This window comes from Gopherus evgoodei, chromosome 6, assembly GCF_007399415.2.
Source record: "Gopherus evgoodei ecotype Sinaloan lineage chromosome 6, rGopEvg1_v1.p, whole genome shotgun sequence".
Lineage (NCBI taxonomy): Eukaryota > Metazoa > Chordata > Testudines > Testudinidae > Gopherus > Gopherus evgoodei.
This window is the reverse complement of record NC_044327.1, coordinates 79,864,977-79,889,172: the sequence shown is the minus strand read 5'-3', so window position 1 is coordinate 79,889,172 and position 24,196 is coordinate 79,864,977. Positions and strand designations below refer to the sequence as shown.

Below are 24,196 nucleotides of genomic sequence, written 5' to 3'. Positions count from 1 at the left end.
TTTCTGTTCATTAATAGTATTAATGGTATTATTCGCTGTTTTACTAAGTATAATGAATCTTAGTGAAATGAGATTTACCGAGTTTTCTTTGAAGCTCTTTTGATAGAGATAGAGACAGGCCAACCAGTTTTAACGTTCTGCTTAATTTCTGAAATGATTTAAAATTGTTTTCTCGCTTATCTATTATTACTTTGGCTATTGAAAGCTTTACTTTGCTCTTAGTACGTTTTCATTTGTACTTACAGTTGGTGATGCTCTCTATGGATAATACAGTCTCGATGTGTAGTCAACAAAAATACCACAGCAAAAATCGTATTCCTTAGTAAGTACTGGTCATATCATGTCATCGATTTTTAAGCAGAACTCTCCTGTGAAGTCATCGGAGACTTCAGGTTTAAAAAGATGACACTATATTGCTCCGGTCTGCATAAGATTAAATCGATTAACCAAAAATAAGTTAGAAATGTAAAATATATTGTTTTCACCTTTGGTAGTTAAACACAATTAAAAATAAAGCTCCGTCCTACAATTTCTACTGACGCAAAACTCTATTAACTTCAATTGACGTTTTTTTCCGAGTAAGGAATGCAAGATCGAGTCCCTTGTTTGTACAATAGCTATAATCAGGACACGTATGGAGTATTTATCATGACATGACTTGGTATTAACATTTTATATATTGGAGATAAATATATAAAATGTTAATGCCACGTCATGTCATGATAAAAATATATGTTAAGTAATTAATAAAATGCTCATTTCTCAAAATTCCTTGGTTGTAGGTGTTTGACTTTTTAAGATTTGCACGAGGGTCCAGTCCTGCGCCAACTGAAGTCAAAGGCAAAATTCCTATTGAAATCAATGGTCGCAAGAAGCGCCTTTACACTGTATTTGGTTTATCCCAAAAAAGTTTTGAGTCCATTTCTGTCTGAGGTGTACCTGCTTATCACGGTGTGCTTTTTAACATTCAGAATGGAAAATGAGAAAGGGCCTTATGACATCTTAAGATTTTCTATGTAAATAAATAAAGGCGACCTGATAAACCAAATACTGAGTTTGAACAAATTAAAAAGTGAACATTACACTGCAAAATAGAAAAGTACCAAACTGATCATTCTAATCCGAAATGTTAGAAGAAATCAAACCAGTTTCTGAGTTTTATAATTAATATCTTTTTTTTTATCTCGTTGTGATTGCTAGATGCACGTGAATAGTTAAATGGAATAGACTTCCTTTGGAATTTTTTTGGTGATGGCACTTTCCAGATATATTCTGTGAAGAAGAGTTTTCCCCCATGGGAAAGAAATGACAAGCGTTATTTCCCAAAGACCTTTCCGTGGGTTTTGTGCAAAATGCACATCCACAAAGGTATCTGATATTGAATAAATTATTGATCTCCAATGTGCTTAGTGCCTTAAGATCCATTGAACTTAACACTGAGGGCGGCTAGAGTCTAGCAGGAAGTGCTCAGCAACCTGGGGGATCTACACCAGCAACCCACGTTTATAAATATATATATTTGCTGGTCTCGATATATATATATATATAGATAGATAGATATAGATATATATGCTGAGCGTCTAGCATTTTATTTAAACGTGCAAAGCTGGAATGAGCAAGCACTCTGGGCACGTGTCTTGCAAGAACTGCCAGGGGAGCCCATTCTTTCGTGCACCTGGATCTTCTCTTGAGATGAACTGCATCAGAAGTGAAGAAATAGGGGCTGTCCTCCGTCTAGTCCAAGAAAGGGCCCTTTCTCTTGTACAGACGTTCCCAAGCAACTCTGCACTTAATCGTTTTCCAACAAAAGATACCTGCTGGAAATCAGGTACAATAGAGGGATAGAGTAGAAGGGGGGCGAGGGAGAATTCTCTTGAATTCCGTCTGGTTAAGAGCCTCTCTAGGCCAAATCCATGACATAATACTATTCACAACAGACACCTGTGCAACAAAGCTATAATGTATCTGGATCAGATTTTAATTTGCTAGTACTGCGGGACAGATCTTCAGAAAAAGAATGAACCATTTAAACAAGTTGCGTGCGTGCATGCCATGTGCAGTATATATTTGTATAAGTTATATACGGATACATACACATACCGTATATAGCATATAGACATTTAAAAACTCTCTCTGTGTATGTATTTATGGCTAGATGCTGATGTGGCAGATTTAGGTTTCACTTAGAAAACTTCACCACAAAGTGCCATTGAAGAATCAAGGATCACAGTCAGAAAACAAAAATGTGCATTTTTTACTCTGGGCTATGCTGCTTTTTGATTTTCACATCTGAGTGCCTCTTCCCCTTTATAAAAGTCCCTGGGACCCGGAGATCAGTGTTTGCCCCCTCTAAGTCACTCTCCTTCTTTGAGACAGAGCTAAACATTCATCCATTAAAACAGGGACCCTAACCCTATGACAACTTCCCACTTAATCTCCAGTAAATGCTTCCCACCAGATAAACCAGGGACAAAAGGAAACAGATCCAAGTAATCAACACTTTTATTCAAAAACTAAAATGCAGGGAAAACCAGATTTATCCCTGTCTGTTAGGAGAGGAATACAAAGCTAAAGAAAAACAATGCATGTGCCTACCATTTTGTTAAACAGGTTTCGTAACACGGAAAATAAATATGGTAAATTAAATACATTTGTTAAATACAAACGACATAGATCCCTTTAAAAAAAGTCTATAAGATTTTTTTTTAAAATATCAAGCAGTAAGAAGTGGAACATTTCAAGGTCATGTCATGCTCAATCCAAGAGGATTACTGTATATTCTCTAAGAAAAATGTAATGGCCCAAATTTATACTTCATATGTAATCTGTGAATTTACTCCACTTTATTATTGCTGAAATTTATTTCTTTCGGAAATATTTATTGTCCCTAGAGAGGTAATCTAACTCAATAATAGGTGTTAAATAAACTTGTCTGTATCAAGCAAGCTAGATCACTGGAATTTTTATTCCAATCTATGACTCAATTTACCTCCCGACCTCCCTCCCATACGTCCCCCCGGAGACCAGCAGTTGGTCTTGTTTCAAATAAACGTGGAAAATGGACATTCTCCTTAACTGCTTTGAAACATAGGTATCAAACGAAATACAGATATTTAAAGACCTTTCGGGGATTCAGAAACAGGCACGAGACAGAAAATACAAATAAAATACAAGTATACACCTATTGCTCCAATAAGTGTTAGCACACATTTTTGTCTGGCCCCTTTGAATTATTTTACAGTAGGATTTAGAAATCTGTTCGTTTTAGTGACGTAAATCCCTGGCCGTTTGTTGCATTGATTTCACCCATCGAATTGAAAGCCAACATTAAAACCTTTCATCGTTCCATTCTCTAATAAATATTCCCCCTTTACGTTGATTTCTGTTTTCTTTTGTACCTAGACGGGCAAATTCCTAACACCTTTTCTTAACTGAGGCTAGGAGCACCATTGCATTTGTGTGCTGGCCAGCAGCCTCAAAGAGCCAGAGGAGGGGCGTGAAAACGCCAGTGATTCTGCACAGGGAGAAGAGATTTCACAGCAATTTAGCAAGCAAACAAGACAAAAGTTAAAGAGTGATGGCACTATACCTTGCCCCCGGTCACTCAGACGTGCGCTTCCCATTTTGTACATGATGAAGAGTTTTGGTAGGTGCTTTTTATATTTGGTTAGATTTGCCTATATAAGCTCTGCTCCTGTACTGTACAGAGAAACGCCCGTTGATGGACGACAGTGTTAATTAACGCAGTGCTAATTTGAGTAAGAGGAAATGGAGGTGGAACTAGGTGAAGCAAGACTGCGATGGGCCAGTGACCTCTAGCGGCGAATCAAGGACATTCAGTTCGGATGAACTATCGCAGGAGAATAGACAACATATTTCCTCACGGCATCTTCCCCTTCCCCTGCAACACTTTACTTGGGGTAGAAGAGTCTGTGCGATTCTTCAGTTGGGAAAAATAAACTGTGCAAAACACCAGCGTGGAAGATGTGATTTAGCGCAAATGTCTTAATCTAGCTGCACTGTCAGTTTAAAAAAAAAATAACAACAGTCAACATTTCTGACTGACTGACTTTTTCGGGGGAAGGAGGAGCAGGGAGGATTTGGAACGTTTGGAGGAAATGCTCAAGACATTTGTGGTCACTGTTAACATAACCCAGGGTCATGCTGCAGCATCAGAAGCTACCTCCTCAAATATCACCGTAGTGGAAACAAACAAACAAAAATGTCAGTCAGCAAATAGAGATTAGCAGTCAGGACTTTATTGCAAAGAGTATACTTGAATAAACAAGTAAAATGCAGGAAAAATATTACTTGTGTAAATAACAAAAGTGACTATCTAACATATCCCCATTCCTTCTTCCCTTCCTCCCCCAAATTGAAACGATTAGGGTTATTAAAAAGCTAGAAAAATATTTGAATTGGGAATTATTTTAACCACCAGATAGTTACAAAGCATTACAAGTGGCTTCGAGGTACCTTTAATTCCAAAAGAGTTGATGGATGCAATCATTTTGTACCATATTTTAGAGCTTGAGCATACAGTGCAGTGTGTCTGCAACATGAAACACCTCGTGTGTTAAATATAACCACGTATTTAATTCTTTACTTTCGTTGAGCCCAGTAACAACCAGAATGAAACTTTGAAAATGGGAGAGAATCAGTTAAAATCATTCTAAAAAGGCAATTAGAACAAACTCATGTTTGAGGCGTTTTGAAGATGTCAATGCGGCATTCTTGTTTAGTTTAGTTTAGTTTAGTTACATTTCATAGCAAATAATGTATCAGGAAATGACAGCTGGAAAAAAAGACAACTCACAATTAGTATGTTAAGGTAATCTTTACAACTACCTTTACTGTAATTAGCCCTTTTGGGGTATGACCCTTTGTGCCTTTATCCCACACCTTGCAATCTAGATCTCTGCACTTTTCTTTCCGCTGTAGATAATAGTTTTAAGATTCATAAGAAAGAAAGAAAGAAAGAAAGAAAGAAAGAAAGAAAGAAAACATGAAGTACCACGTAGTGCAGTGGAAAATTAAACCCTGTGTAAAGTTAATTGTAAAAGTAAGCACAGGGCAATTTCTCAATATTCATTCTCTGCAAAAACCTTCAAACCAAAATCAGTTTTAAAACGTGAATATAAAAGAGCCGTTCTGTTAGTAAATTATTAGCTAATCCTAATGCAGAAAATAAAGAGAGATTTCTACCGGTGCACGAGGAGGGAGGGACTCATGTATGTACACTTACTACCAGATATGGAGTTACTTAAAAGTCTTGTAATGTCTTGACTTAGAAAACTCTGCTCTGGAAAGCAGAAGAAGAGTAGAGCAGGAACTCAAATTAATCAAGTAGAGAAAGAGAACATGGTACAGGGAAAACTTGCAAACCATACCAATAGGGACTGGCGGTGTCAGATCGCTTCGGAGGGCGGAACACATTTCAGAAACTAAAAAGGGCAACACACTTAAAAAGTGAAACAAAAGTACTGTATGAAGAAGATGAGACAAAAGTCCCAAAATTCGGTTAGCTTTGCTGCCTGGAAAAAATATTGAGACAAAAGAAATACTTGACACAAAAGTGACTACAGATTTCGAATAAAAGTAGGAAATGTATGGGGAAAATGAGAGAAACGAAGGTATTTAGTCAATTTCAACGTACAAACACCACAGGCAAAGGGGTCTTACTGCGATTAACCAAGTAAAAATGTTGAGATAATGGCATGGGTTAATAAAGAAAACGATGAAGAGAGAATGAGGGGAGGGAAAGGGAAGCCATCACTAGAAACCTTAAAATCTCTCAGCTAGGAGAAAAGAAGAGCTTCCCGTTATTTTATTGATTTTTATCTTCTTTTTAACCCAGAAAGAGTTTATACCAGTCATGGCAGAAAATTGCCCTCCAGGTTCAATAGTTAAACAGAGGCAGGGTCATTTTGGTCCAGGTTAGAGATTAAGGACTATTATTAATATACAGTGTAACTAAGAGACTGATCGAAATACCCAAGTAGTTACTGTGTGATCCAAGACACACTTTTTAAAAAAGTAAGCACAGTAGCCACACCGGTCTGATACATTTTCTATGCTATGACTGGCAAGAACTGTTTTTTGCTCTTAAATAAGGAAATCTGGCGAAAAACAAACAAAACAAAACAAGCAAACAAAAAACCCCACCCTTCCTTAAAACAAGGAGACAAAATATATTAACACTGCCCATGTGCTGGATGTTCACCACTAATGTGGGGAAAGGTCCATATAGTTAGTTATCTTTCCCACCTTAGTGAAGTCTGGAACTACCAGAGAGAACAGGTTTTGCCCCACAGATGTAACAATTCGAGACTTGTTGGGACGTGCACTCCAGCAGTGAACAGTGTGGGTTTTGAATCTTTATTTTTCTAGCTCGGTAGAGAATTTTCTGAACAGCTTTTTCTTTCTCATTTAAAGGCAAATGGCATTAGGATTGGTAAGAACCGCTGGCACAAGAATCTCTTACGTGCACTAAATGAGAGCATGCGGATAGATCAGAGATTCTTTAAAACATGCAAATAGTGGGAGGTTAAAACCTAATAATAATCTGTGATCAAGAATTAAAGATTTTAATAGTCATCGCCCACTAAATCAGTCTAAGGACAAAGTCCATCATCCATGTTTTATTTATTAGAGAAACACCTGTCAGGTTATCCCGGGGAAATCCACATATTTTAACCAACAGCTTCAGTAAAATGAATTTAGGGTTGAACTATTTGCAATTTTCTTCCTTTCCAAAATTACTTACACTCTGTGCAGAGATTGCAGGAGCGCTAGTCAGCTGAAGGGTTTCAAGAATATTTATCCCATGACATAAGCATCCACTTCTCTAAAACTTCATGCCATGTGTCTGGTTACTTTCCTAGCAGTGGATAATCTTACTGACACACACATCAAGTGTTTGAAGCCGATTTCTGAGCATTAAGATCCCCTCTCGCTTTTCCCTTCCATAAAAGATCCCGCTATTTTGGTGCCAGTACGTGAGATGAAAGAAAGGGGACATTCCGCATGAAAGAATGAAATGCATTTGAAGAGTTCATGGGCTAACACTGCAGGAATTGCTAAAGCACTACCATCACCATCAGCATTATCCCTGCCTTGATATTCATTCTCTGGAGAAAGTTCAGAGGCAAAAAGTAAATCTCTAAACCACTTTAAAGTGGGAAGTTTCCATGCGCTTGCAGGATAGTTTATATCTATGGAGTTGTATTAGCAAAGTTCTCTCTAGTCTTCTTCAACAGTGGATCAAAGGGAATGATAGGACTGAACTGATCTGAAACTGGTTGCTCAGCTGTGGTATTCTCCAGTGGAAAAACTTTAATTTCAGAGAGAAGTAGGTGTCCCATGCCATGAAATACTGCAATATCTCTTCACTTACAAGAGATTTCCATTCGTTTGTGTTTTCTCATACATTCTCATGTGGTCTGGAATAGTTACATACAGAGATGGCTATTGCTAATGTCCTAATAGCTTCTATTGATTGTTTCCTTTATCATTGCTTTTAGGAAACTACGTCTGAGTCCAATGGATCGTTTTGTTTGTGGAATCAAAGCCCACCTAACAGTGAAACAAGCCACTGGATATCCTTGAATGCTGTATTTTGTATCTTGGTCACTAGTTTAGCCCATAACCGTGTAAAAATTCACTGGGGCTATTGTATAAAATCTATACGGCTGAGCAGACTCCTGTATCTTGTTTATTTAAGCAGCAGAATGATTACATTTGCTCTAGATACACTAGTTTCAGGCAAAAGCATGCAAACCACCCAGTGTATAAAGTTCCCAAATTTAACCAAACCACCATCACTTTTCAAAATCTTCTATCACAAGTGTATTAGACAATCGTATATGCCTTTTAGCAGATAGAAGTTTCCTGGCACAGCTAGGGTTCTGAGTGGATGCTGCTGCTAAAACACTGCTAAAATAATCCCAAACAAGTGGTACTCCCGCTTGTGGTGCTATGCATGTGCTGATCAGAGATCAGAATTGAGCCCTCAGTGTTGCGACATCATTGAAAAACTCAAACAAGGGGAAGATAGTGATCTTAAAGGAGGAGACTATTGTTTGTGCACAGATATTTTGGTAACTAGGATCAAACAGTAAATAATAAGAAAATATATGAAATAGATTAATGCAACATACTTAGGCTTAATTAAATAACCTGTTTGTCTGTTTAACCCAGGATTTCCCAATTATTTTTCCTTATGGACCTTATTTTATAGGAGACATTGTTTTGTGGACCAACTCCTTTCCTAAATTCAATTGTTCAGATCACTCCCCCACACCTCTTCATGACTGGAGCAACTACAATTTCTTACAGGAGGAAGTCACATCAGGAAAGTATCAAAGGTCGTTTTCACCATCTTTTCACGCCATTTGGCAGATGGAAAGGAGAAGGAGAGTTGAGTCTCATGACCAGCCAGCTCTCTGCAGAACACTAGTAACTTGTTCTATGGATCAGAATAAGAGTTTGTCTAATTTCCAAAGATATGGTTTCTATAGCACATGTAGTATGTTAGAACCTTCTTGTGCCCTCAGTTTATAAACAGGACTGCCCATCAAAGATAATAGGGGGTTGTATTTAAAATTCGATGTCAGGTTATAGCTCATACTGTTTACAAATTATTTATCTGGAATGGGGCTTTTTAACCACAAGAAGTTCAGAAGTGAATTGACACCCACAGGAGCAGGTGCCCTCTATTTCTGCTTCCTATTAGCATGCACAGTTATGGGAGATCTTCCCCCACATCTCTGCCCTGCCACTGTCCCCTTTCCCTCTGTTTTTATCAAAAAAAGAAAAACTAATTCCATGAGAGATCGGAACTCAGAATATATTAATGAATAGAGATTATCTATACAACAGGGAACAGGTGTCTGTCAAATATATGGCTCTCCTCTGGTTTCTCCCCAAACTGTACCAATCTTTCCCCTTTTACAAAACTACATTGCCACTGAGAGCAAACTTCGAGTTTGTGGCATTAGCAGAAAACTGCTAAGCCCTCTTTAGCCCTAGCCTGATTATAAACAGCCCCTAATTCAAAGTCAGCTTGTCTTAATTTTACACAGGTAAAATACACAAATCCTGATTCTGAATCCACCATTGCTTCTTACTATTATTGTTTGCAGTGTTGGAGGAGTGGGTTCCAAGGTAGTAGAGAGACAAGGTGAGGGATGTGGTATCTTTTATTGGCCCAGCTTGTGTTGGTGAGAGAGACAAGCTTTCCAGCTACACAGAGCTCTTCTTCAGGTCTGGGAAAGGTATTCATCCCTCCTGTTCCTCTCCTTTTCCCTACTCCTGGCACTGCTGGGTCTGGAGCTGGATGGAGGGTTTCAGTTTGTTCATTTGTTTGTTTTCCAGAAACATTTAACAAACATGATTCTGTTTGTTCATTTTCATCGTTTTCAGCATGAAATGTTGCCTTTTACCTGAAAATCTGAAAACCAATTTTTTCTGGCTTTCAGCAACTGAAAACCATTTTTTTGTCAGACATCCCTTCAGCCTTTCTCCTCAAATCCAACTCTAGAGGATGGGTGGTTTCATCTGAACATCCCTAGGTTTTGTTTCTCTCTCTGTCTCTGTCTGTCTCTGAAAGCAGATACTTTCCATGAACACCTTTGTTTAGTTAAAAACCCATTTTTTTCCCCAGAAGAAATAGTTTTGAAGGAGAATTTTTGACTGGCCCTATTTGCCTCTCCATCCACTCAGCTCAGAGTGGGATTTTCTCATTCTCCCCCTTCTCCTCTTTAAGAACCCCTTTCTGCAGAATCTAAGCTTTCATTTTCTTAAGTATGTTTCTAGCCCTCCTGTTGGCAAAGTTAATATTCCAAATGCCAAAGGGAGATACTGATGCAGTGTTATCTTCCAGTATCTGCAGTCAGCCTGACAAAGTGACTGAGCAGCGTGAATTCCCCTCTTCCATTTTTACTTGTCAGCACTCATTATTTCATTGCTGATCATTTTATCAGCTGGAACAGGGGAAGGGAATGAAGCACACGGAGTGAACTGGCATTTGGGGCAGGGAAAGAAACAGAGTATAAAGAAAAGCTGAGAGACACAAAGATGGGAAATGGGAAGAGAAAGAAGGGCCAGGATAATGGTGGTTCTAAAGATGAAAATATTTTCCCACTGAACTAGTGGAATAGGATCATCTGCCTCCAGATTACCCTCTTGTGGCCAAGGGTGCCTCTGCCATGCTCTGCCTCTGTTTTACCCTTTTTCAGGGCTTCTTAAACAAATTGTACACAGTCTTTCTTATCCACTCACAGCCCTTCTTGGGGTCTGGTTTAATTAACACAAAGTTCCAAACACAAACACAACATTTTTTTTAACCTGGTCTGAAGCTGGAAGAGCCCTTCTTGCTGAACTACTGTCCACTCCTGTTCTCTGAGCAGCTACAGAAGATGCAAAGGCTTCTTCCAAAGGAAAAACAAATCTTTCAGCTGGGTCTTTTTACCCAGACCCATCTCCCTTCCTCAGGGACCACTGCCAAAGACCCTCTGTCCCTGCAGCTTCGCTCTGATCTTCCCTTTTGTAGATCTTTTCAGAGTAGCAGCCGTGTTCGTCTGTACCCGCAAAAAGAACAGGAGTGCTTGTGGCACCTTAGAGACTAACAAATTTATTTCAGCATAAGCTTTCATGGGCTGCAGCCCACTTCATCGGATTCATAGACTGTAACATACAGCAAGAAGATATTTATATATACAGAGAACATTGTTCTAAGTCAGCCATAAAAATGTTGGCGTACTGTGGGGCTGTGTGGGTACCCATAGCAGTGCCGCTGACTTGAAGATATATATTGTCCTCAAATGTGAAATAGTTGTGGGTGAGGACAAAGTCACAAAGTTCAGCCACCAGGTTTGCTGTAATATTATCAGGGATACTATTCTTGATGGCTTGTAGTCCAACTTTGTGTGGAATGTTGGTGTAGAAGGCTTCTACATCCATAGTGGCCAGGATAGTGTTTTCTGGAAGATCACCAATGGATTGTAGTTTCCTCAGGAAGTCAGTGGTGTCTCAAAGATAGCTGGGAGTGCTGGTGGCATAGGGCCTGAGGAGGGAGTCCACATAGCCAGACAATCCTGCTGTTAGGGTGCCAATGCTTGAGATGATGGAGCGTCCAGGATTTCCAGATTTCCAGGTAACAAATAGAATATCCCTGGTCAGGGTTCTAGGCAGATGTCTCTACATTCTATAGGCCATTATCCTCTGATCCCACTGAGGATTACCAAAAGAAACTACAGCATCTGCTCAAGAAACTCCCTGAAAAAGCGCAGGAACAGATCTGTACTGACACATTCTATTGCCAACATTTTTATGGCTGACTTAGAACAATGCTTCCTTATCTTTCATCCCCTAGTGCCCCTACTCTACTTGCGCTACATTGATGACATCTTCCTCATCTGGACCCATGGAAAAGAAGCCCTCAAAGAATTACACCATGATTTTAACAGTTTCCATCCCACAATCAACCTCAGCCTAGACCAATCCACAAAAGCAGTCCATTTCCTAGACATTACTGTGCGAATAAGTGATGGTCACATAAACACCACCCTATATTGAAAACCTACTGACCGCTATAGAATCATAGATTATTAGAGTTGGAAGGGACCTCAGAAGGTCATCTAGTCCAACCCCCTGCTCAAAGCAGGACCAGTCCCTAACTCCCTAAATGCCCCCCTCAAGGATTGAGCTCATATACTTACCTACATGCCTCCAGCTTCCATCCAGGACAAACTACACGAGCCATTGTCTACAGCCTAGCTCTAAGATACAACCACATTTGCTCCAATCCCTCAGACAGAGACAAACACCTGTAAGATCTCTATCAAGCATTCTTAAAACTACAATACCCACCTGCTGAAGTGAAAAAACAGATTGACAAAGCCAGAAGAGTACCCAGAAGTCACCTACTACAGGACAGGCCCTACAAAGAAAATAACAAAATGCCACTAGCCATCACCTTCAGCCCCCAATGAAAACCTCTCCAGCGCATCATCAAAGATCTACAACCTACCTTGAAAGATGATCCCACACTCTCACAGATCTTGGGAGACAGATCAGTCCTCGCTTACAGACAGTCCCCCAACCTGAAGCAAATACTCACCAGCAATTGCACACCATACAACATAAACACTAACCCAGGAACCTATTCTTGCAACAAAACCCGATGCCAACTCTGTCCACATATCTATTCAAGAGAATAGGACCGAATCACATCAACCACACCATCAGGGGCTTGTTCACCTGCACATCTACCAACATGATATATGCCATCACGCGCCAGCAATGCCTCTCTGCCATATAAATTGGCCAAACCGGACTGTCTCTATGCAAAAGAATAAATGGACACAAATCTGACATCAGGAATCATAACATTCAAAAACCAGTGGGAGAATATGTCAACCTCTCTAACCACTCAGTGACAGACTTGAAGGTGGCAATTTACAACAAAAAAACTTCAAAAACAGACTCCAAAGAGAGACTGCTGAACTTGAATTAATATGCAAATTAGATACAATTAACTTAGGTGTGAACATAGACTGGGAATGGTTGGGCCATTACACTAATTGAATCTATTTCCCCATGTTAAGTATCCTCACACCTTCTATGGGTCATCTCGATTATCACTTCAAAAGTTTTTTTTTCTCCCGCTGTTGATAGCTCATCTCAGTTGATTGGCCTCTTACAGTTGGTATGGCTACTTCCACCTTTCCATGTTCTCTATATGTATAAAAATCTTCTTGCAGTATGTTCCAGTCTATGCATCCAATGAAGTGGGCTGTAGCCCACGAAAGCTTATGCTCAAATAAATCTGTTAGTCTCTAAGGTGCCACAAGTACTCCTGTTCCTTTCTAGGTCTGTCCTCATTGAGTCACTCTTTCACCCTTCAGAGTCCAGGAGCAACTCCATACATAACCACCAGCCCCTCTTTAATTGGCTTAACTGAGAGCACCTGCTCTGGCACAGGGAAGCTGGACCCCCTTTAATCACAGGGGCCAGCCACCCTGCGACAGTGATACTGAACGCCACTTAACAAATAATCATATCTTAATAAATGTATATTTATGGCCATGTTCTGTTCTTGATTCAAGGGGAAATATCCCAGCAGTGAGAGATTCACTATGAATCCAGAGGAGACTTAAAACTATACCCTGGTCCATGGATTGTAAATGGAACTTGGCTTTCTGCAGAGAATGAGTTTGACACTTCTGAACCTACAGTTTCTGACCTATAATTACCTTTTCCTGTGGATTTAGGTGCAATAGTCATTTTTGTTCACTGTATTATATTTGAATAGTTATCTATGCTAATGGGTTTAGGGAACAGACTTAATGGGCCAGATCCTCAGCACAGATCCACTGAACTAGGCTGAATGACACCAGCTGGGAATCTGGCCCTCTGTATGATTTTGCCATTCAGATACCAGAATATCCATGAAACTACATGAAAAATCTCGAACATACATAAACTGTACGTTTATGAAAAGCTAGTTTCTCAGTGGCTGGAGCTTTACTTTATAAATTCCTATCAGTAATTTAGGTTCAGGCACACAGTAATTTGACTGGTTGGAACAACATATATAAGTATTTCTGCTGTGTTAAAAATAATGTTAGGGTAAGGTGTACAGGAAATGCAGAACTTTTGCATATTTGTAGGTTATAAAATGTGGCAGCTGCTCACTAGTAGATGGCTGCGTGGCTAGATTTGAAGATCTTGAAGTTATTCAGGGGTTTATAGTTTGTCCATGTTACCTCCAGGGGAATAAGGCAACACTTCAAAAGAAAACCTTAGAAATGGTAGGGGAGAAATAGGAAAAGAAAGCCCCTTTTCTCAGAAGATACAAACTCGACTCCCTCCTGTATCTACCACCAGTGGATTTAGCCTCCCTCCTTGTGTGCTGTAAATAAAATAAAGAGGAGACAAGGTGATTTGGCCCATACAAAGGTAAGTGTATTCAGGGTAAAGGTACAGAAAACTGGGAAGAATAGGGGAAATGCAAACTTAATTAATACAATGAAACAGTAACTGACTTTGGGAGCTTAAAGCTCAGGCCCATAAAAACCCTCCCTTGGAAACTGGAAAACAATAAATGATGCCCCAACACAGAAACCTTTTCCTACTGTTCAGGAGTAATGGATACCACGTACAGGTGTGATGCCCAGGACCTTCCACTCTTTGGCTGATTTAGAGCCTTTGAGGAGGAGCACTGGGGAGTCTAGACGACTGTTGGCTTTCGTCGCTGGCAAGGAGGCTCTCTGGGATGATGGACCCCAGGAATTCAGGATGGCAGGAATGGTGGTGACAGGCTCCTCAGTCTCACTGCGGGACCGATAGTATTCTTCATTCTTCAGCTCTGGAGCACTGTGAAGACCCGACTGTGTACGTACTGTCGCTGTGGACAGCCCTGCGCAGGCATTGAACAAGTCCTTATATCAGTTTTGTGGCAGGAAAAGTTCTGAGGAGATGGAATGCTGAGGGCTGGTTTTGGCGGGAAAACCCAATTTTGAGTGGTTTGAGCCTGCATCTTAATGGTAAACAAGTCCATTCTCAGAGTTGGAGTCCAAGGGTCGATAGCTCATATATTCCATATTGGATCTCATTTTAAAGCCAGTGATTTCCTTAACATTACTTCATAAACAGCTTATTAAACAACTAATTGAACATATTAAACAGTTTATGCTTCTTACACCTAACATCCAAAAACATCCAGTAGCTGAAAAATAGAGATTCACACTCTCAGCGTAGGAGCTACCATAACACATATATTTTACAAAGAAACCCAATTAGACATAAGATAAAAAAGTAAAGATTTATGTTTTCATTCTTTTCATTCCTTTCATTAAAACTTGACATTTTAGATTATCTTATTTTCCAAATTACTGATCAATAATGTGAGCTAAATTTTTATATTAAAATATTTTTTATATGAAACTCTGTGATGGGATCCACGGTGTTCAACCTGGGACTGTGGGACCACTGTGCCCCCTTAACTCTCCAGCCTGGGCTGTCTCTCAAAATGCTTTGCTAGTGACAAGCAGCAAACCCCTCCAGGTCCTGTTACCACTCAGTACAACTGGATGTGGAGCCCCACACCCAGCTAGATTGTATGTGTAGATGTCTTCTTCATTGCTCTATGGCACAAATTCGCAGAAAACCACTCTTTCAAACACTAGTGCCCTTTTATTTCCTTGTATTTTCCCACCACCCCATATCTACAACTTTATACAGTTTGCTATCAGGCATGTAGCCCATTAGGGAACAGCTTGCTCTTACAGCTAACTGGAAGCAACCAGCCCTCACTCCTCACTTTCCTGTTCCTCCCCTCCTACTTCCTTCCTGCTAGCTTTATAGGCCTTCTCCTATCAAGCTCACAGGTGTCTCTCCTTTAGGGCTTTAATCAGCCACCACCTGTCAGCTCTAATCTCTTCCCCTTACTGGGAGCTGAGCTAGCAGGCTCTGAGCTAACAGAGGCTGAGTCAGTGCCTTTTGGCCAGTACCCTGTTACAGTATGAACGCTCCCAGAGTCACTCATGAATCTCAGAGAAAGGCAACAGCCAAATCCGCTCCATTTCCCAGCCTTGTACCTCAGGCATATACCATCCTGCACTGCTCAAGACCCTTTCTTGAGCAATGCAAGTTTATTAATTGGTTCCCTGTTTGTTAACTCTTTACAGGTAAAAGAGACATTAACCCTTAACTATCTGTTTATGACACCAGGGGAGGCTCTATGTATTTTGCTGCCCCAAGCATGGCAGGCAGGCTGCTTTTGGTGGCATGCCTGTGGGAGGTCCACTGGTCCCGCACCTTCAGTGTCCTGGCCACCGAATTGCTGCCAAAACCACAGGACCGGCGGACCTCCCGCAGGCATGCCTCCAAAGGCAGCCTGACTGCCGCCCTCATGGCAACCAGCAGGCCATGACCCGTGGCTTGCCACCCCAGGCATGCACTTGGTGAGCTGGTGCCTAAAGCTGCCCCTGTATGGAACAATGGGTTTCAGCAGATCATAACCTTTCCCCTAATACCTCACATGGCATGCTTTATATGCAATATCACAATTATATGTAAATGAGGAATATGGGGCTTACAGGGCACTCCCCCCGAGACAGTGTCAGAAACTCCGCTATCACTGTGTACCAGTGCAGTACTGTAACTTTCATATGCATAATTTATCAACATCATAACAGCTTCACATTCTGACCTGGAGCTGATGTAGTAGGGTCAGTGCTCCTTCTGAGTGCTGTGTGACCTACTGGTTTTTTATGGCTTGAGGTGCTGAAGATGTCCTTCCCATGTGGGGCTGTACACCACTATGTGATCTATATAGGCTGCTTTGTACGGGTAGTGGGGTTGTAACAGTCTGTCCATAAGTTGTTGGAATGTGACCCCGGCCCCATGCAGGCCAAACAGCCTGGTGACGAAGTGGCACAGCCCAAATGGGGTAGAGAAGGGCCTCTTCTCATGGGATATGGGCTTCAGGAGTATTTGCCAGTACCCCTTCATGAGGTCTAACGTTGAGATAAATGCCACGTTACCCAGCGATTCCAGTAGTTCATCCACTCTGGGTATTGAGTATGCATTGAACCGGAATATTGCATTGACCTTCCAGAAGTCTATGCAGAATCGTATGGTCCCATTGGATTTTGGGACTAGTATGATAGGATTCTGCCATTTGCTTCATGATTCCTCCATGACCCTCATGTCTAGCACCATCTAGAGCTCCTTCTGGACCAACCCCCACATCATCTTCAGCAACAGCTGATGGTTATCATGGACCGTCTGGCCAGGGAGGATGGCAATGTGGTGACTCACCAGTTCAGTCCATCCCAGGTGAGGTGACAGTATGGTAGCAAAGGCCCTGACTAGCTGCCACAACTCCTCCCATTGTCCTATGTCCAGTCCTACCCCAATCATGATGGGTGTGGGAACCATGATCTTGCTGGCCAGTGGGCCAAATTCTGGTTCTGGGTGATCAGTAAGCCCTCCTGGGTCTTCCACTCCTTTAGGAGGTTTACATGATAAGCCCGGATTTCTTTCTGTCTTCGCAGCAGCCGCACCTCATAGTCTATGGCGCCCCCTGCCTAATCACCTCAAATGGCTTTTTCCATTTAGCCAGCAGTTTGGACTCTGCAGAGAGTAGTAATAACAGGACACTATCTCCCAGTTCAAAAGTGTGCAGTTGCATTCCTTGATTGTAGTGATACGCCTGGGTCCGCTATGCTCATAAGAGGTTTTCTCTTGCAAATGCTCTGAGCTTCTGGAGCTGCTCCTGGAGTTGCAGTTATGTATGGGACTGAGCCCAAGGCCTGTAACTCCTGATTCTCTCAGGTCTCCTTCAGGAGGTCAAGTATTCCCTGGGGTTGTGCCCGTACAGCAGTTTGAAGGGTGAGAAGCCCGTAGAGGCCTAGGGAACCTCCCACATTGTGAACAGCAGGGCTGGCAACAGTTTGTCCCAGTGGTACAGAGACATCAGTTTAGACGAGACATTGGTCTCCTGATCAGTTAGTATCTCCCTGAGTATTCCCACCCGGGAGAAGATTTTCAGGAACTTGCTATACTTGGTGCTGTGGTGTTCCGGACCGCCCCTGGGTATCTGGTTGCGTAATCCACCACCATTAATATGTATTGGCAGCCAGAGCCACCTTTTTCCAGGGATCCCACCAGGTCCAGGACAATTCTCTCAAACTGCACCCCAACTACTGGCAGGGTGACCAACGGCACCTTTGGTATTCCCTTTGGGCCAGCCCGTTGACACCGGACAGGCCACACAGAAGTCCTGCACTTCACAGTGAATGTCAGGCCAGAAGAACCTTTGGGCCACTCATCGTGTGGTCTTCTCCCTCCCCAAGTGCCCATCCCAGGGCACTGACTGCACCAGTCATAACAGGCAGGGCTGGCTTTAGGACGTGCGGGGCCCAATTCGAAAGGGCTGCCGCCGAAGATAGCGGCGGCAATTCGGCGGCAGTTCAATCGGTTGCCAATGTTTCCGGTGGCACTTCAATGGAGGTTCCTTCCTCGGCAGCAGTTGTCTTCAGGGGCCTTACCTTGCAGGGCCACTCTTCCGGATGCTGTGGGGCCCGATTCACGGGAACCAGGGGAATCGGCCTAAAGCTGGCCCTGATAACAGGCCCCTCCAGTACTTATGCAGGACTAGTAGTTGCCATAATTCTTCCTAGGTCTGGGGCTCCTGGACCACTTGATATAGATGGTCTTCACTGACCTTCACATCTCGCACCTCCGTCCCTGTGGAGTCTGTTTCTTGGTGCCCCATCTGCATCAGGGCTTGTCACCTGTTCCCGGGCCCTACTCAGTGTTTTATCATCCCGCTGTTCCCTCATAAAATCCCCTCCCATGTTTAGCCATTTAGGGTCATTCCCTCCTGTTGACCCTGCTACGGGGGTGGGTTGTGGGGAGGTACTGGTTGTTGGAGTAGAGTCTCCTTCTGGGTGCCCTGACCTCCTTTGGACCACAAGCCCCCTCTTCATCGGATGTGCCCTGTCTTCCTCAGGTGCCCAGTGACTCCAGTCCCAGACAATCCAGCTGAACCCTCCTCAGTTTTGCCCTGACATCACCGGGTAAGCTAACCTCTGGGCCAAACCAACCTGACACACCTCCTCTTGGTGTCCATCTGACAACCATACCCAAGCAGCAGTTTATGATCATATATCCCCATGGACACATTGCATGAGGATGGGATCCCCTGCAGGATTGGGGAAGTCTACCAGATCAGCTCGCACCAGCATCTGACTACATCCCAAGTCAACTAGGGCAGTCGCTAGGGTGCCCTCCACTCACAGGGTGATCAGGAGTTTGGCAGGGTCCTCCAGCGGGCCCAGGATCCCATGACTAATGCTTGGCCATAATTGCAATCCATAAAAGGACAATCAAGGTGGAAATGTCCTTCCTGGCCACACTAGTATCACTAGGCTGGGCTTCTACAACTGGCCCTGCCGGCTTCCCGGGCAGCCCGTTCCTCCCGTGACTGAGGGGTGGGTCACTCTGTTGTTTTCTGGAAGGCGCCTCCCCAGTTGTCATCGAAGGGAGTTGGAGGCTTACACTACTTGGCTTGCTCTGGAGGTTGGCCTGGGTCCCTGGGGGTCTTAGACCTTTTACCTCATACCTCCGACCCTTTGGCAGCCAGGTAATCTTCCATCAGGGTGACAGTCTCTGAGAGTAAGGTCAGGTGATGATGTTTCACCCACTCCCTCCATCCGGAGGGCAAGATCTGCGTGACTTGCTCCAGCACTACCACTTCAGCCACTTGAGCCCTTCTATGCCTCTCTGGTTCCAGCCAGTGCCACCAGTAGTCCCGTAGCTTCTGGACCACAGCCCTGGGGTGAGCCCCAGTGGTACCACTCCCGGTGGAACCGATGACTGTAAGTTTGAGGGGACACACCCATCTGGTCAAGGAGAGCTGCTTTAACCTTCTGGTAATCTAAAGCATCCTGCAGGTATAGATTGCAGTAGGCAGCCTGTGCAGAGCCACTCAGTGGCCCAGTGTTCCCCTGGCCACTGCACTGCGGCGGCAACCCTTTCAAATGCCTCTGGGTCATCACCAGGCCTCCTCTTGGTTAGGAGTAGAGGTAGTTCCATTAGGCCCCCTGCATTTCCCAACCCACCAGCATGGGCATCTGGTGTGGAGATGGGCCTCCATAACATCACCATTCATTGCATCAGGCACTCCTGTTGGGCCTGGTGTAGGGCGGACACCTCGCACAATAGCTGTTGCTGCGGTTCCTGCTGCTGGGCCAGTTCCTGCTGCTGCTGCTAAACTGACATCTGTTGCAAAACCTGCACTTGATGATGATGATGCTGAGCCACCTGCTTTTGCTGGCTCTCTAGCAGCCATCTTAGGATCTTCTCGACTTCCATTCCCGTAGGTCACTAGGAGACCCTCATGGCCAAAAGAAAGAATGGCCAGCAAAAAAAAAAATAGAAGAAGGAAGGGGGGTGACTGTAGCAGGCCTCTCTTTCCTTGGGCCTCCCTCTAGGCCCCAATCATTGCCTGCATCCTCCACCAAGTTGTTGTGTCAGGCATGCCCCATTCCCATCTGGGGTGGGGCACAAGTCTTGATAGGCCCACAGTCGTGCCTGCACATCCCCAGACGAGGCTATGTGACCTAGTGGCCACAGTCAGTAACTGTCTCCAGGCTCTGGGTGGTGCAGCCTAGCAGCCAGAATCAGTAACCGCCCCTAGGCTCAGGGTGGTGTGGCCTAGTGGCCAGAGTCAGTAACTTCCCCCAGGCTCACGACGGTGTGGCCCAGTGGCCAGAGTCAATAATGGCCTCCAGGCTTGGGGCCATGTGGTCTAGCGGCCAGAGTCATTAACCACCCCAGGCTCAGGGCTGTGTGGCCTAGTGGTCAGTGTCAGTAACCGCCCCCCAGGCTCTGGGCGGTACAGCCTAGCAGCCAGAGTCAGTCACTGTCAGGATGGGCTGCCACCCCAGAGTGAGCAGCAGCCAGGATAGGGGGACCTGGGCCTTCACTCTCCACCGGGTCCCAACCCAGGGCCCTATTGGTGTCAGGGTGGCCGACTACCAGCTCATCAGGGATATAGCCAAAACACTGCAAGCTAGCCTCCAGTTGTCCAACCAACTTCCCGCAAGGACTCCCTGGGTTACTTCCTACCCATTTCTCCACATCTTGGGGCTTCCTAGTTCCCCCAGTTCCTTCTCCCTCAGTAGCATCCAGAGCCCAGGGGTTGATGGTTGCTGTCAGCTGGCTGGCCTCCATGTTGTGAAGTTTCAGCATCCCTTCAGCAGGAGCCAGCAGCACATCTCCTTCCCCTACAGCAGTGAGCCCAGACTGAGCCCTCTTGTACTGGTGTTGCACTTCGAGCATGCCTAGTAGGGCCGTAGGGGCATGGCTTCCTCAGCCCGCAGTGAAGGGTTAACCCCCTCAGTCCCAGTGTGGGGTGTGCACCCCATGTCACAGTGAGGAATCCCAGAAGGACTCTGCAGTGCAGTGAGACAAGTGAAAAGCAAAGGCACAAAATGAATTACACCTAGCAAGGGACATAAAAGCAATAAAAGAGGTTATTTAAATACATTAGGAGCAAGAAAAAGATGAAGGAAAGTGTAGGTCCTCTACTTAGTGGGTAAGGAGGGCTAATAACTGATAATATCAAGAAGGCTACAGTGTTTAATGGCTATTTTGCTTTAGTCTTCACAAAAAAGGTCAGTGGTGACCACATACTCAACACAAGTAGTATTAAGAACAAAGAGGAAGAAACAGAAGACATAATAGGGACACAAAAGGTTAAAGAATATTTAGGTAAGATAGATGTATTCAGGTTGGCAGGGCCAGATGAAATTCATCCTAAGGTACTTGAGGAACTAGCTGAAGTAATCTCAAAATCATTAGCAATTATCTACAAGAACTCGTGGAGAATGGGTGAGATCCCAGAGGACTGGAGAAGGGCAAACATAATACCTATCTTTAAAAGGGGAACAAAGAGGACCCAGGGAATTACAGAGCAATCAGCCTAACTTCAATATGTGGACAGATATTGGAATAAATTATTAAACAATCAGTTTGGAAGCACCTACAGGATAATAGGGTTATAAGGAATAGCCAGCATAGATTTGTCAAGAAAAAAATCTTGCCAAACCAACCTAATTTTCTTCTTTAACAGGGTTACTGGCCTATTGCATAGAGGGGAAGCAATAGACATGACATATCTCAATTTTAGTAAGGCTTTTCAGACAGTCCCACATGACATTCTCATAAGCAAACTAAGGAAAGGGGTCTAGATGAAAGTTCTATATGGTCGGTGCATAACTGGTTGAAAGACCGTACTCAAATTGTAGTAATCAATGGTTCACTCTCAAACTTGGATGGTGTATTTACTGGGGTCCTGCAGGAGTCAGTCTTGGGCCCAGTACTGTTCAACATTTTCATGAATGACTTGGATAATAGAGTGGAAAGTGTGCTTATAAAATATGTGGATGATGCCAAGTTGTGAGGGGTTGCAAGCACTTTGGAGGAAAGGATTAGAATTAAAAAAGACCTTGACGAATTGGAGAATTGGTCTGAAATCAGCAAGATGAAATTCAATAAAGGTAAGTGCAACGTGCTTCTCTTAGGAAGGAAAATCAAATCCATAACTAAAAATGGGGAATAACTGGTGAGATGGTAGTACTACTGTAAAGGATCTGAAGATTATAGTGGACCACAAATTGTATATGAGTCAACAGGGTGATGCAGTTGCCAAAAAGGCTAATACTATTCTGGGATGTATTAACGGAATGTTGTACACAAGATGCAGAAGGCACTTGGTCCACTCTGCTCAGCAGTGGTGAAGCCTCAGCTGAAGTACTGTGTCCAATTCTGGATACCTTATTTTAGGAAAGATATGGACAAATTGAAGAGAGTACAGAAAAGAGCAACAAAAATGATAAAAGATAAAAACCTGACCTACAAGGAAAGGTAAAAAAAACTAGGTAAAAGAAGACTGAGTGGGGATCTGATAACAGTTATCAAATATGTGAAGGGCTATTATAAAGTGGATGATCAATTGTTCTCCATGTCCACTGAAGGTAAGACAAGAAGGTAAGATAAGATTAATCTTCAGCAATGGAGATTTAGGTGGGATATTAGGAAAAAAGTTTTAACTATAAGTGTAGTTTAGCTCTGGAATGGGCTTCCAAGAGAAGTTGTGGAATCCTCATCACTGGAAGTTTTAAGAACAGGTTGGACAAACACCTGTCAGGGATGCTCTAAGTTTACTTTGTCCTGCTTCAGCTCAGAAGACTGGACTTGACCTCTGGAGGTCCCTTCCAGCCCTCTAGTTCTATGATGCTAAGATTTTATACACTAACACCAGTCCTAACTTAATTTCCACCTAAAATATCTTCCCTCTCTACTTTCTTCATCTCCCCTGACAGCTTCACAGTCACTCAAGTTTGCAAACTTGGAATTATTTTCAATTCTCACCCCTGTCCTTTTTCTTTCTTATCCAGGCTCTTCTCAAATCCTGTCACTCATACAATATATGAGAGTGAGACCCTCAAAAGTCATGAAAATGATTAGTTTAGAAAAAATTCCATTGCAGTGTAGATAAATCAGGTTATTGTTGCAGTTTGACATAAAACCCTAATTTCACTTTTAATGAGCTCACACAGCCTTATGTTCTTACATGTTTTACTTCTCGGGATGTTAGTTCACATTCTCTGTTGATTGTTTTATTTAATGACATAAAATTCTAAAACCAAGATGAGAATCTAGATGGATTCTTCATAAGGCCTGTTTCCTGTGAGGGGAGATATGAGCATGTTCTTTTAACATGGTGCCCTCGTTAATACCACAAAGATAAGAGAACAGACTGGTCATAAACTTTTATCTCCTAGTGTTTTTACACAGAGGCAGAGCTGTTATATTAAATTTATGCCTTGCTCATAAACATTTATATTTCTGGTTTTTGAATGTGTGTTATGAAGTAATAAAGATACTTAATATGCATTATTTATTATTATACCTTGTGCCTTCTGTAGAATATTTGCTATAAAGCCATTAAGTACAAACCCAGATTTAATTATTATTGATCCCCCAAATCTTTTCAAAGCAGAGAAAAACAAAAGACTCTTTTTAAGAGGGAATATAATCCATAAAATATCACTATTTCCATTCATAGCTTTTTAAGGTCAGAAGGGACAATTTTGATCATTTAGGCAGACTTTCTTATAACTCAGGCCCCAGAAATTTAATCCAGTTTAAGTACTAAAACATGTACTTAAACTACCACTTCTGTAGCTGTTCTGCCCAATTGGAGCTGCACCCATGTATGTGAAGGCAGAATTGGGCCCATGGAGACCCTAAGCTAGAGTTTTACTTGCAGATCTATCAAAACATATGGCTATTAAGGTAACCACACAGAGAGAGAAAAGCACATGATTTCATTCAAAACTGGCATAATGCTTCCAACAATGCTAAACTTGGGAACTATAGATCATACAAACAGTGGGACAGTGTCACAACACACATCGTAGCCCTCCCCTACTTTGACAGGTACCTGCTTCAGTAGAAGAAAAGGAGATCCTGCTGCTTTTCCAAGAGTTGGAAATGGGATTGTTAAAGAGGGAAGCAATGCTAAGCTCCCACCAGGGGCATGTGCCACAAGGAGCTTTCAAATAACTATTAAATTGCTTTGCCATTTTTCCTTTGTGCAACTTATGTGTCAGGA

General features: G+C 42.8%; 1 long non-coding RNA gene across 2 annotated transcripts in view; it reads right to left on the bottom strand.

The window, feature by feature from the left end:
• LOC115653333 overlaps positions 1–4,359 on the bottom strand; it is a 157,757-nt gene extending 153,398 nt beyond the window's left edge. The window contains exon 1 of one of the 2 annotated variants that reach the window (XR_004000901.1): positions 3,590–4,359. This is a non-coding gene — a long non-coding RNA (uncharacterized LOC115653333). The remainder of the gene's footprint in view (positions 1–3,589) is intronic. The other variant, XR_004000906.1, reaches the window with a different exon arrangement.
• Positions 4,360–24,196: the final 19,837 nt, after the last annotated feature.